The sequence below is a fragment of the Meles meles genome, chromosome 19, assembly GCF_922984935.1.
Source record: "Meles meles chromosome 19, mMelMel3.1 paternal haplotype, whole genome shotgun sequence".
NCBI lineage: Eukaryota > Metazoa > Chordata > Mammalia > Carnivora > Mustelidae > Meles > Meles meles.
The window spans coordinates 17,397,883-17,412,188 of record NC_060084.1 but is presented as its reverse complement, the minus strand read 5'-3'; the positions used below and the strand labels follow the sequence as shown (position 1 = coordinate 17,412,188).

Sequence of the window (14,306 nt, the reverse complement as noted above, 5' to 3'; positions counted from 1 at the left end):
TGTCCTCTGTCTGTGGCAGACGCACTTTTGTCTGTCCCACCCCAATCCAAGAGGAGGGCAGCAAGCCACACTAGGTCAGTTGACACCACAGCTCCCTGACCCCAAGGTGAATGGTCCTAGGACCCAAGCTAGCTCTCACTGGTGCCCTTACCGGAACCCTCAGGAAAGAGGCCTGCATTTTCTCTGAGCTGGAAGCGTTAAGAATCTGAAGCTTCTGGAGCCTTCCTCAAGAGTGAATCTAATTCAGAGGAAAACAGACCTCAGGGCTGGAAGGAGCGAGTCCTCCTGGCACTTTGAGCTCCACTTTCTCTGTGCCTGAAGACAACACAACCCCCGGACTTTGTAATTCGTGAGTTAGCAAATTACCCTTTCCTTTGCTCTAGTCTAAGTTGCATTTCTGTCACTTCCCACCAAAGGGATCCTATCTAATATGTATCAGTGACCCGATCTTTCTAAAACATCATTCTTCACAGTTTGTCTCCTGGGTGAACTTCCGCCCCTGGGCTGCCCACGGGGCACAGGAGGCCTTTCTCCTGAGTCCTTGAAGGCCCTGTGAGAACCGGTGGTGGTGGGAACTGTGCCCATGTGATTTGAACATCCCTCAGGGGAAGGCCGTGCAGATGTTACAAGCACAGGCTCGGTGTCACACGTGCTCAGTCTGGGTCCTCGTGCTAGATATTGGATAAGCGGCTTCACTGATGCCCCGCGCGTCGTCTGCTCATCTGTCAGGCATACATACCTTGTCTCACACACACACAGTCTCAGCGTATGCACCACACTCAGCGCAGCGCCTGCCATGTCTCTAGTAATACCTTCGTTACTATTACGACTGTTCATTCCATTGCTGCAGAGGACCCTCAGGATACAGCTGGAGCCCACAGAGTTTCCTCCTCGTGTGGCTGGTTGCTTGACAGGGAGGGTGCCCGGCTCTCCCGGACGGGGGCTGAGGCTGGGGCCTCTGTCTCCGGGCAGGACCGTGCTGGGGGCTGCTCATGCGAGCCCAAGTCACAGGCTTCTGCAGAAACCAGACGCAGGCAAAGGGGCCATAAAATTTTCAAAAAGACACTTTCCAGGGGAGCTATGAGTGTGTCACGTGGTTTCTGAGAATAGGCACAGGCCGCAGGCAGCCCTGTGGCACCCCTCCAGCCCGCCAGCCCCGGCACTTCCGGGTCAGAACTCAGAAAGCCCAGCTGCAGCGGATTCCTGCCTGAATGGAAAGCAAATCTCAAGCCACCTTGGAGGTGTATGTGCCAGGAGGGCGCGAATCAACTGAAGAGTTAAAACGACAGTCCTCCTGGGTCTAAGACCTTGTGCTACGGCGATATGGGGCGGTCGCCGAGACCGTGGGCTCCATCACAGGATGGGGCTGAATTCGAAGATCTGGCCACCCTCCCCTCTCCCGTCTGCCATTCCACCAGTGACCAGAAAGGGGGCCACTGAGGAGGCTGGATGGTGGCTGGCACCCACATCCCCACCTGAGCCATCCCGAGCGGCATCATCTCTCATTCCCACATACCCTCTGAATTACACTCAAGAACCTGCCCGCAGCCTGGAAGCTGAAGCCTGCAGGGCTCCTGCCCATCCTGTGCCCACATGGAGGCTGAGCCCAGGATTTGGGGGGGTGGGGAGAGGTTGGGGGAGCTTCCTCCATGATGCAAATCGGGTCTGAGATCACTCTATTCCCGAGTCTCCTCCTTTCCGGCACCGACAGGGCAGCTCCAAGGCAGGACTGGAGGCAGTCGTAACTACCAAAGAGGAGCCTTCGACGTCCTTAATTAAGCCAGGTCCAGATCAGGAGGTTACGGGTACACCACTGAGCACCTAGACTGGCACGGGCCTCCCTCCCCAAGTGGTCTGAGCCTGCCCACATCCTGAGTTCTGTGCCCACACTCACATGTGCGTGAGCAGGGGGTCTGGCACTCCCCAGCAGGTCACGTCCCCTGCTTTAGGTGACTCTGTAGCGTCTGCTGCATGCCTGGCTGAGGGCCAGCGTGTGACATGCTTCTAGCTGGTCTGCCCTCTCTCCCTCTGAAGGAGAGGCCCTCCCCAGGCATGGAGACCAGGAGGGATCTCACTTTCTTGGGCTCTGGTACAGAGGCTGCTGTCCCTGCAAAGTCCCTGCTTCCCTGCTGATGTTAATGGTTCATGAGCTGAACAAGGCTTGGAACATCCTTTGCTTAAGAAGAAATGACAACATACTTTCTGTGGGAGTAGAACTTTAAATACAAGTCCACACAAATGGCAGGATTTCTGCAGGCCCAGTGTTCAGCTGCATTTCAAGTACAGCATTTCCTCCTGGAATGGATTGGCCGGCTGAGCGGTGTGTAGGCATTTCAAGGCACCAGAGAACACAGATGAAGACAACAAACCTTCCTAAAACAGAACAGACTTGCTAAAATCCTTCTAAAGGGAATCATTTCACATTCAGCCTAAAGTTTTCTGTGCAAAGAACATTTAACAAACTGAGTCCTAGAGGAGAATTTATGCAGAGATTAAAAAGCAAATCAGTGTGAATGAGTAAATAAGATCAGGCATCAGCATCTCCCCAAGTCTCCCGGCAGCCCTCGGCAGCTGGGCCCGAGGCCTGGGCTTTCCGGACGTGGGCAGGGTCTCATTCACCAGGAGTGCTCAGCCCCTTGTCTGGGGCCTTCTCAGAGGCTGTCCTCAGGTCCTCCTTGCACACAGTATCACTGGAGCCCTGGGCGCTGAGAGAACCAGCAAGAACTCCCTCCCCCTGAGAGAGGAAACCCCACTCGGGCTAAACCTGGGGCTGCTTGCTCTGGAAGGCCTCTGACCTGCCTGTGGGATTTCAGAGCCTGCTCCAGAGCATGTAACTGGGAGGGGTCTGGGGGCCGCTGGAGTGGGCTTTCCCTGGGAGTGAGATGTATAACCTCATTTGCATAAGACTGTGAATTAGTCATTTGTTCACAGCAAAGGCCAGTGGGGAAGAGATCACGGGGATCTGTAGTTCCCCAAGTTCCCTCTCACTGCTGCCACCAAACTTGCCTTCCAACGGTCTCCTGTGGCTCTGGGTTCCCACTCAGCCCTGCCCCTCTGGTAGTGGTAGCTGTCTCTACGCCTGTTCTTGGCTGTTGAATCCTGCCCTTCTGAAAAGGGAAACAAGAACTGCCGGCGCTGGGTCATGGAGGCTGTGTGTCCCCAGATTGCTGGTATAGACGTGCTGGTGCAGACAGGGACACATCTCCATCCAGGAGTAACTACTTAAAAGATAAGCATGCTTTATCTTTGTGAACAGGTAGACATGTCCCTTTTTGTCTCTACCTCTGCCTCCAATCCTAGGGTAGGACTCTTGCCTCACTTCCTCTGCACCTGCTCCCCAGGCATGAGGCAGGACTGCACTTCCAGGCCCCCTTGTTTGGGTGGAATCATGTGACCAGCTCTGTCTGACCCACTGGCTGTGAGTGCAAGTGGTCTGTGTCACTGCTGGGCTAGAGTACTTAGCACAGGTGTGAGACCTTCCAGAGTTCTCTCCCTTTGCCACATCTACCTGTAGTGTTCATGATGGTGGCTGCTCCATCAGCCTGGGTCCCAGGGTGTGGATGCATGGAGCAGGGCCCCAGCTAACCCTGCTCCCCACATGTCATAAGAGCAAAGACAAACTGATTCTAAGCCACAGCATAACCCCTCCCAGCCTGACCAATAGAGGAAGGCTTCTCCTCCCTCCCTCCCTCCTTCCCTCTCTTTCTTTTCTTTCTTTCTTTCGTATTTATTTGAGAGAGAGAGCACGAGTGGGAGGGGCAGAGGGAGAGAGAATCCCCAGCCAACTCCAAGATGAGCACAGAGCCCAAGGCAGGGCTCATCTCACCGTGAGATGGAGACCAAGAGGAGGATGCTTAACCGACTCTGTCACCCAAAGACCCCAGGCTTCTGATTTCTTTAATCCATTTACCAAAAACAAGACTAACTGATCAACAGCCCTCAGTTTCTTCAGTATATAGCCAGATCGACACCCCAGACCCAACTCTCTTTAAGAAAGATTTTAATGGCAATAATGATGTTCCTCTGCCCTAAACCCAGACCAGATCAGGGGCTCACTGCTTTCCATCCCCCCGTGTACGTACTGAACAGCTGATTCCCCGCTCAGGACCATGAGGCATCCAGGGAGCTGAGCCTGAATCTTTTCATTTTTGGTGGAAATCACTCCTGCTCAGAGAAGGGGCCACTGCTAGTGACGGAAGTATTAAAGTAAATCCACACACGCGGGTTCCGGGGACCCGTTGGTTGGCTCCAGGGACCCAGCCAGGCCCACAGGGGACCAGGCAGGAGGGAGTGTCAAGAGTACACTGGGGTGGCGCAGATCGAGATAGCACAACAACAGCCTGTCCTTAAGGGCTGGGGTCAGACACTGCCGGGTTGTGCTGGCCGAGGGGTGTGAGCCCAGGCTGGCAAGGAGGGAGGGCTGGGAAGCGGGGGGCACCTGGCATCCAGATCTTCTGAGTCAGACGCGGCACTGTGACTGCAGGGTATTCTGCAGCAAGGCCCCAGGAATTTCTGGGGGCAGAGCCTGCTTTCTAGGTGTGTGTATTTTAGTGTGGGGTGTCCTCCTGGAGGGCATGGAGACGGGAAGGGGGGTAGGTGGTGGGTGGAACGAGCAGTGAGCAGGGGAGGGAGATAGAGGAGAATTTGGGAGAGCCGAGAGCAGGCATGTGGGAAGCAGAGGCACTCTGGAAGTCCTGCCTGGCAGGCCACGCTCTGACCACAGTGACCCACCCGGTCCCAGGTGGCCGGCAAGGAGACGCCAGGGAGGAGCAGCTGTGAAAAATGGACCTGAAAGGAGGATCCAACACATTCACTGACAGTTTGTCTTAAGCGGGGCTTGTTTAACTTAAATGCTTAGAATGTCTGAGTGAGTAGCTTCCCTCCTACACCACACGTTGAGCCTAGCCTCCAGTCATCCTTCCGCTCTGAGCAGGGGGAGCCGAGCCTCACTGGCCCAGCCCATGTCCTGCACTCTGGGATGGCTGAGTGACCCTCTGGCTGGCTAAGGGTCCGAGCAGCACCCCCAGCTTGAGGCCTCCTGTACCCCCCTCACCACTAGAGAGAAGGTAGATAGGGAGTTCCACCAGGCTTTGGTAAAGTTTTGGAGAGAAAATTGCCAGAACAGAGGTCAGCACCGATAAGAAAACGGTCTATACAGTTTCAACCTGATTTTGCTATTAAAAATAGGCCCAACATGAGGCTTCAGCTGCGTGCTGTGATCCTCATCTATCCTGCGGCCCTCTGCCCTGGGTCCTGGGGCCACCATTCTTCTCATGCCCTTTCTGCCCCTGGGGCTGTGGCTTCTCTGAGCCCTTGGTTGTCCCCTCTTCCCCTGCCCACCCTGAGGAGCTAGACCTTCTTCTGCCTCTTCTCCCCTCCCTTCATTGATTGCTCAGTATCACCTGTTGCCAGGTGTCTCTCCTGATAGATGACTTCTTTGTCCACTGCATCCCCCCCTTCCCTCCTCCCCCCTGCCCAGTTCTGTCTCCTGAATAGTCCCTGAGGCTCTGGACATCCTCCATACCCTGCCTCTTCCCACCAGCTTCTGTTCTGCCTCCCTAATGCCTCCTATCCACTCCCAGGGTCACGGCCAGCTCAGGCCCCGCCCTGTCCCAGCTAGACACTGCCCAGCCACCACCTGTCTCCCACAGGGGTGTCCCTTGCTCTGGACCACATGGCAGCTACAGGGATCTTTTTAAACTATACAGTAGACCACACTGCTCCCCTGTTAAACTCTTCAGTGACCCTTCCTGACCCCAGGAAGATGCCCAAGCACCTGGCAGGGAAGGGCACACTAGGCTCAGCATTCTGATCTCCAGGATCGCTCTGCATCACCTCCTACATGTGAAGTCCCAAGGCCCCTGTGTGGTTCCCTACCACACCCTTCTAGGCCTCCCTGCCTTTGTTGGGGCCATTCCCTCATAGGCCTCATCTGTGGGCTGGGATGAGGCTTCAGGAGGGGGCTCAGGGTTCAGAAGTCACAGTGACTGTCTCTCAGTCTCTTCACCAATCCCCAGCCAGTTTTCTGCTCTCTGGCCCCAGAGATAACGAGAGGACCTTTCAGCTGGCTGGTGGTTTCTGTGCATTTATTGCCCGTATTTACAATCTGCACACCAGAAGGGGGACCAGTCCCCACATCTTCAGTCTTACTAAGCTAGAAGCAGAACTGAGAGAGGAGGCTGAGCAATGGTGACAAATTCCATTTCTCAGAGCAAAGGGAGGAAGTGAGGAAGTGTCATAGGTGGCCTTATGGATTGTCTCTGTAGACCAGGGACTGTGCTCTGGCGGTTGACACCTGCAGCCTCTGAGCCTTTCAACACGCCCCTCCCCCACCTCTAGTCCCAGGAATGCAGGTTTTGTGTTCTAACTCCTAGGCCTTCCTCCCCCTGCAAGCACTTAGGTTTTATCACCTGACTCTAGCTGTGTCCCGCTGGTGGCAGGCAGATAATATGAGTCCTGATGACCGACAAGCCTCAGCAACTTCCCCTCCACCACCAGTTGTTTGACAGTGCTTGTTTCATAGCATCCTTACCAGCTCTGGGGATTAAGCAATTAAAAGAAAAAAATTTTTTAATAGTTTAGTGGGTAATGCTATCTGGTTACATTTCCCGATAAATTATTTATTTATTTGTTTTTTAAAGATTATTTATTTATTTATTTGACAGAGATCACAAGTAGGCAGAGAGGCAGACAGAGAGAGAAAGGAAGAGAAGCAGGCTCCCTGTGGAGCAGACAGCCAGATTCAGGGCTAGATCCCAGGACCCTGGGATCATGACCTGAGCGGAAGGCAGAGGCTTTAACCCACTGAGCCACCCAGGCGCCCCCATTTCCCGACATTTAAATTGTATTGTATTCCTCCACTTTTGTGAAGTGCTACCCCAAGTCTTCCCTGTGTATTGAAGCAGTTTGTATTTTCTCCAAAGATTCAGGCGAGTGAGACACACCCCCTCCCCTGGCCTTGCTCGCCTCCAGAGGGAGTTCCCGGTAGGCCCAGAGTGCCAGCCCCCTGATGGCTTATCCAGAGCTCTCTTTCCAAACTTTTTAACCAAACAGCAGAACCTTTTCTTAATTTCACACAGAACCTCTTCATATAAAACATGAATAATCCGCCTATGTGGGGGAGACATGGAGTGTCACTCCCCCTCCAGAAGCCCCTGTCTTACCTGAGGAGAGGCCGCTGGGACCCTCTTGATCGGCTGAAGAGGGGGCGCCACCGCAGTCGGGACCTGAAAGGAGATGAGCGGTTCACAGGGGTGTCGGGAACTCAACCTACGGCCACCCAGCAACCCAGAACAGGTGAGCCAGGTACAAAGACCAAGGGGCCCCACCTGCGCCAGAGGCAGCGCCACACCCTTCACAGCTCCAAGGAGAGGGTGTGGACCCGGCTGTCCCCGCGGACCCGGACGGAGGAAGTGCAACCGGAAGGGGTGGAGGGGCACGGGGGTTTGTGCCACAAACCTGCACCGGCGCGGGGGAGGTAGGAGGGCTGACAGGTGGAGAGGGCTCTGCCTGAAGGGTGGGAGGGATGAGAGCTCTACCTGAACAGCTGGACCCGGGCCAGGCTGAGGATGTGTGAGGTGGGGGGCGGAGAGAGGCGAATTCAGAGCTCCAGCCTCCGGGCCTGAGTTAGATCTGATAGACTTAGCTAGAACAATGGGAGCTTTCCCCCAGGACCTTTGTGTAATCTTAGCCTCGCGGAGATACGTGGCGATGGGAGAGAGCTGAACCCAGGCGGTAAAAGACCGACCCCCGCCACGCGGACCAGGGGTGGGGCGGGGAGGAGGAAGTAGCAGGGAGAGAAAGAAATAGCGCGCTTTGACAGCAGATAAGGGTAAAGAGAGTTTGTCTAGGGGAAGCTCAGCAGAGAGACTTCGTGACCTCAGTGGGGTCTACTTAGGGGATGGTAGGGAGGACATTCTGTGAGCGGAGGCCTTGTACACGATGTCACCGGCTCTCTGCACCCCTTGCTGGCTCAGTCCCCTCAGCAGCAGCTCCAGGCACGCCCCCTGTGGGATTGGTAGGCTGGGTCTCTCTCTGTGGCTCCGCCCTCCCCTTCTAACCTCGCCCGGGGGCTCGGGTATTGACCTCTCCCGGGACACTCTGGCTCCGCCCCCTGGCCCCAGGCCCGCGCCTGTCTGTGACCAAGTACCCCGGCTTCAGGCGCTCCGGCTCTTTAGTCCCGCCCCTAGTCCCAAGTCCCGCTCTCAGCTTTCCAGCCTTACCCTGGACTTGAGGCCCTGGAAAGTTCAACTCCCTCCCCACGGGGCTCCTGCGGCGCTTCTCGGCCCTCCACCTTTTCAGGCCAGTCCTGCTTCCAGGACCCTCTTCACTACCGTCACATCCAGCAACCATTACTCCCCAACGCTTTCCTCTGGACCAGCCCCCGTCATTTATAGACATTTATTTTGCAAATCACTCAAACCGTGTTTCCGAGAAATGGGGAATTTAAGTCCCGGTCCCTTGGCCCACAAGCAGAAGGTGTTGCAGAGGGCTGGCAGGAGTGTTTCTTTTCTCGGAAAACAACTGGCTCTCTCTTGCTGAGGAATCCCCATGGAGAACCTCCAGGGGGACCTGGGTTCCAGGTCTGGGTCAGCTATCCATCTGAACCTTAGGTGCCCCTTTCCTGGTCAGACAGGGGTTCACTCCAGTGTCTTGGGCAGCCACGACCAGGACCAAATGAGCATGGGTACTTGATGTTGCCACATTAGGGTGGGAAGAGGAAGTCATGGCCCCAAGGACCTGTGTTCCCCCAGGAACCCTTTTTCCCATGTGGACACCCTACCTTGTTTCCCCTGAGTTAACCACCTGGTAGGCATCCCTCCCCATCCATAGTTTGGGGAGTACAACCTCCAACCCATCGCCAGGAGGTCAGAGGGGGCCTACTGTTCTGGCCTCCAGGGGAGGTCCTGTCCCCTGTACCTGGGATGCCTGCCTCTTTACCCTCCATGGGCTGATGACCTGCGCGCACCTCTGTCCTTCACCCTCTCCGTGGGATGACCTGACCCTAGCCCACAGGCTGGCAAGCATCTAGAAGTGGATATGAAGGAGGCAGGCCTCTACTGAGCCATCCCAGCCTACATGACTCTCAGGCCCCACCACCCTGGAGTGGGGAGGAGCTCACTCCACCTCTCACGAGAAGTTTCTCAAGGAAGCCCTTTGTCCTCAGACCTTCCCCAAACTGTCCCCCTCCAGCTGCACAACCTCTCTCCCCGACCAAACTCTTCTAAAAAAAAAATTCTCTGCACATTTTTTCGAAATAGAAATAAATGACAGGAACTATTTAGGGAGGGGTTCCCAAAAAGAAATGGAATCACTACAACCTTGAAATTACAGGACTTTTTTTTTTCCCTCAAAAGAAATACTCATCCAATCATTGATATTCTCAGTCAGATCCTGTTTTGAAATATGCTCCCCTCTGTCCTTTCATAAACTACAGGCTTTCTCCCTCTTTGAAAATAAGAGCACATCAAATTAGGGATTAGAAATGGGAAAAATTCAATCAGAGCCGCCCTCAGGCCTGCTACACATCTCAATTCACTCCTAGGCCAACAGTATCGGCTCCCGCTACAACCCAGCCCAGCATCATCATTCAAAACGCACCAGTAGGAAATGGTGAAACAGAAGGACCTTTCATCCCCGAGTGAGTGAGGACTGCAGAGCTGCTCTCCTAGCTCCGGAAGCCGGCAGTGCCTGGGCCCAGTGGAGTCAGGGCCCCTTGCTTAAATAGGCAGTAGGGGAGGGCGGGCCTGGGGGGCGGGCATGGAAAGTGGGCTGTTTATCCAGCACAGCAAGGCAGTGTCTACGGATCCAGCAGTGGTCCTGAGCACGCGCCTGCCTGCCTGTCCACCAGGAGCCTCAAGCCCGCAGGCCCCAAGACCGCAGACCAGCACCTGGGGTGACCTCTGATGGACGTGCAGCTCCAAGTGAGCCCATGTCCCTGGATGCTTGGGCCAGGTTCCTGGATGCCTCTACCTCCCCTGAGACATAGCCCAGTCAGCAGAACCAGCAGCGGAGCTGGATGGATCTGCTCCCTAGAACAGTAAGTAGTGGCCTCAAGCAGGGCATCTCTCCAAGTCTTAGTTTCTATTTCCTTTCTACAGTTTCTACTTTCTTTCTAATTTCTTAGGTCCAGAAATAATGTGTGCACAGGGCCTGGCACCTAGGAGGTTGATTTATTTATCCACATGGTAATGATGGAACCAGGTACCTTCATTAAGGTTCAAGCCCAGAGATGTAACGTATGTAAAGTCACACAGCCCTCTAGCTGAGTGTCAGGGTCAGACGTCTTGCAGACCTGAGACTAGGTTGGGTTGCTGGAAGTCCCTTGGGGTGAGGGTGAGAAGCAGTTGCTGGCCCTGAGGAAAGGTGTTGACTGAGTTCTGGTGAAGGGGTTTACCCTTCACCAATACCAAGGCAAGAAGAGAGGCATGGCTGGACAGGCATACTCAGAGGCCTGTCTGCGCATTTGGTTGAGACCTTATTGGCAGCGTGCAGAAGTACCCCAGATTTACTGCTAGCCATGGCTGGGGAGAGGACCTTCCCCCCACCAAATGCATATATTACAGCCCTCAGCCCCAATGTGGCTATCTTTGGGATGGGGTCTCTAGGGAAGTAATTAAGGTTAAATGATGTCATAAGGGTGAGACCCAATCAGATCAGTGTCCTTATAAAAAAGACATCTGAGGGGCACCTGGGTGGCTCAGCTGGTTAAAGCCTCTGCCTTCAGCTCAGGTCATGATCCCAGGGTCATGGGATCAAGCCCCACATCGGGCTCTCTGCTTAGCTGGGAGCCTGCTTCCTCCTCTTTCTCTCTCTGCCTGCCTCTCTGCCTACTTGTAATCTCTATCTGTCAAATAAATAAAAAAATCTTAAAAAAAAAAAAAAAAGACATCTGAGAGGCACCTGGGTGGCTCCATCGTTAAGTGTTTGCCTTTGGCTCAGGTAATGATCCCAGGGTCCTAGGATCAAGCCCCGTGTTGGGCTCCCTGCTCAGTGGGAGCCTGCTTCTCCCTCTCCCACTCCACCTGCTTATGTTCCTGCTCTCGCTGTCTGTCTCTGTCAAATAAATAAAGTCTTAAAAAATAAATAAAACAAAATGCAACACAGAAAACTACTTCATCTTAAAAAAAAAAAAAAAAAGAGAAAAAACAACATCTGAGCCTCCTACGGCCTTATACCTGCGTGGAGGGAAGGCCATGTGAGGACTGCAAAGCCAGGAAGAGAGCTCTTACCAGAGACCCGATCAGCCAGAGCCTTGATCTTGGGCTTTTAGCCTCCAGAATTGGGAGAAGATACATTTCTGTTGTTTAAATCACCCTGTCTGATCTTTGGTTCTAGCAGGCCCAACAGACTAACACAAGTGGATAGGATTGAGCCTGGGTAGCATGGAAAAGGACCTCCAGTTTACACAGCTGAATGGAGACTGAAGTCGCTCATTGGCCAGGGGTGCAGTGGGTCAAGGGAGGGTTGTGGTGTTGGGGGACATTTTCAAGGATCTGTCCAGGTGGCAGTAGAATATTCAGACCCACAACTTAGCAGAGAAGTCTTGGCTAGAGCAGGATTTGGGAATTATTAGTGTACGTTAAATCTTAGGAGTGGCTGAATTTCGTCAAATCACTTCCTCTTTCTTTTTCAACTGGTCCATTCTAATTCCAGTGTCTTGTTATATCAGCTTTTGTCTTTCATATTTTTGTAAAAAGTCAGAAATTCCCTCTCTCTTTTTAAGTATAATTGTGCACAAATCCTGCCTCCCCTACCCTCACTTTTTAATGAGTCTGTTTTCTTCTACTTACACACAGCAAGTCTTAGGAGCATAACTGCCATGTGGTTAGGACACTCCTGTGTGGTTCGAATGCCACATTTCTACCCGAGATTGATCTTGTCTTCGCTATTTGTGATGTCAGTCCTCTTGTCATTCTTATCCAAGTTCAAAAGAACGTATCTCCCTTCAGCTTGCCAGATGATTCCAAACTGTAACTAGCAAATGCTGATTTCTTTCTCTTGGAGTTAAACTTGAAAGGCACAGTTGTGCATTCTTTATTTCTAGGCAGAGCTGTTTTTTTCATCTCTCTTGGAACTTTTCTTGTATTGTTTCTTATCTGACTGTTTCCCTCAGAGTGTGCCTCGCCCTGTTTCTCTTTCTCTCATCTGCTGTAGGGCTGTGACACCATCTCTCATTTCCAAGTGGGTTGTTTGTAACTTTCTGACTTCTTTGTTTGCACTTCTGGTTTGGTGTCTTACTGCAACCTCAACATCTGTGCTTTCTTTGCTCTATTGTTTCAGTCATCTCAACTTCCACTTTCGGATGCGTTTCAGTTATTCTATCGCTTCCACCATGGAATTACAGCTTTTTTGGGGCTGGGTCAGGGAGTTCTGATCTATTCTTGTTAGTATTGTTTTTTGTCACATTTCTCTCACAGTAGTTATTACCCCGTTCATCTTATTTGTTCCTCAGGCATTTCAGATTCCATCATTTAAAAGACAAACGAACTGACACATAATTGAGGGCCCACTGTGTGCAACCGCTGTTCTGTATTTAGCACTTGTCAGGGCCTGCTGCTGCTGTGGGTTTGGTACAGCAGAATTCTGCAGCTAGAGCTGGTTTGAGGGAGGTTCTGGTTAACGCAGATTTATTCCATCTTGTTCCAAAAAAGACTTAAACTGCGTTCTATGTACAATATAATAGATTTTTTTTTAAAGCAGTGAGGGAATTAGAGTTAAGGGAAAAATAAAGGTAGGAAAAGCAAGTAGCAGCCATGCAGAGCTACCAAGAGAGTGTGCAGGGAGTGAGGGTCTCTATATTCTGTTAGTGGCCTCAGTAGGCACAGAGGGGTTGGGTCTTATGACTAAGTCTTCTCCTTTTTATTTCTGCTGGTGGTGTTGACACGACCCTTTGTTTCAATTTGTTACTTGAAAGTCTGTAGCACAGAAGAGGTGCCCTTGGTGTGACTCACTCTGCAAGCCCCCTAGGTGGGGAACACTTACTTAAAATTTTTTCCCAATAGGGATGGAATTGGAAAGAGACAGAGGCAAGAGGCACACGTGACGATATGGGCGGGCTGCATGTAAACAGTGGGACAGACTCCTCCTGTTCGTCTTTCAAAAAGTTGGTATTGACTGAGCTACTAATCAGCTGTGTATTTCCTGTGCTCTGAATCAGAGAGCTTCCCTGTTTTGGGGTAGCAAGTGTAATCTGGGAGTGGAAAGCTTCGCGGGGTCTCTCTGTTCCCACAGAACTCCAGAGTGGCCTCATTTCACACCTCTCAGGAAACAGTTTTCCGAGTGACAGATTGATTGGTGTATGGGCGGTTACCAAAAAAGAATCTATTTTATTAGCTATTTGTCTTGTAAAGTGAAATCGTTTTTTAAAACTTTATCAAAATGTCATCGTCCTGGGGTTGTGCCCCTGGCTTGGAGAGATGATCCGCAGACCCCACAGGGGAAGGGCTGCCATGTCTGGATCTTCCTTGAGCCCTCAGTTGATGAGCCTGGGATGTGCTGTCCAGCCCAAGGCTTTTTCAGGGGGCAGGGGTTGGGGGGGGGGGGTGAGGACATGAGGCACAGCTGGGCACTAAAAGGGTGTTGCCAAATCTCATCCTGATGCCTGAAATGGCTCTCTGTCTCTCTGTCTCTCTCTCTTTTTTAATATACCAAGGGGAAAATGAGAATCTAGACATTCATACACATGAGAGACCACGTACAGGTAACTTTGCTTTTCTATTTGAGAAAGCAATAGGAAACATTCCACTTACTTATTTTTTTTTTAAATGAAAACCAAGGATATAAAATCTTTAAAAAGTATTTGGTTTTCTATTGGTGGCAGTTAAAGAAGAGAGAAAGATAGAGGGGGACTGCAAGCAGTGGAGGGAAGCCAGAGGGTGGAGTTAAGTCCCCCAGAAGCCTCAGTGGGCCCAGCCCCCATCAGTCGGCCAGTGAGCAGAGGCTCTGTTCTTGGCCCTTCCCTCTGCCCTCAACTTGTCCCATCCAGAGTCAAGGCCAGTCACTTCCAGCTCTGCAGTCCATTTCCAGTCCCTGCTCCTTCTCTTCTCTCCCTCCTTGGGCCTCCTGACTTTTTGCCTGCTGTGGGCCATCCACCATGCTCAGGTCCCAGCCCCAGCCACTCTGAGTTCATGCTGCCCCTTCCTCTGTCCAGCACCTCCAGATCTCCCTCTGTACAAAGAACAAATCCCTCTACCCAGCCTGGTCTGGGGACCTTTGGTGATGGGGCCCAGCCTTCCTCTGCCTCATTTCTGCCTTTCCTTCCTTCCCACTGATTGGTTCTGATGGCCCCGGCTCTAGCTTTTATC

The 14,306-nt window shown here is 52.5% G+C and overlaps 1 protein-coding gene across 2 annotated transcripts in view; it reads right to left on the bottom strand.

Annotated features, from left to right (window-relative positions):
* Window positions 1-14,306, bottom strand: part of SMPD3 (sphingomyelin phosphodiesterase 3) — an 82,019-nt gene that overhangs the window by 20,451 nt on the left and 47,262 nt on the right. Inside the window, exons 2-3 of one of the 2 annotated variants that reach the window (XM_045988143.1) lie at window positions 7,164-7,226; window positions 2,200-2,373 (exon numbers count right to left, since the gene is read on the bottom strand). The gene's annotated coding sequence lies outside the window, so the exon portion shown is untranslated. The remainder of the gene's footprint in view (window positions 1-2,199; window positions 2,374-7,163; window positions 7,227-14,306) is intronic. The other variant, XM_045988141.1, reaches the window with a different exon arrangement.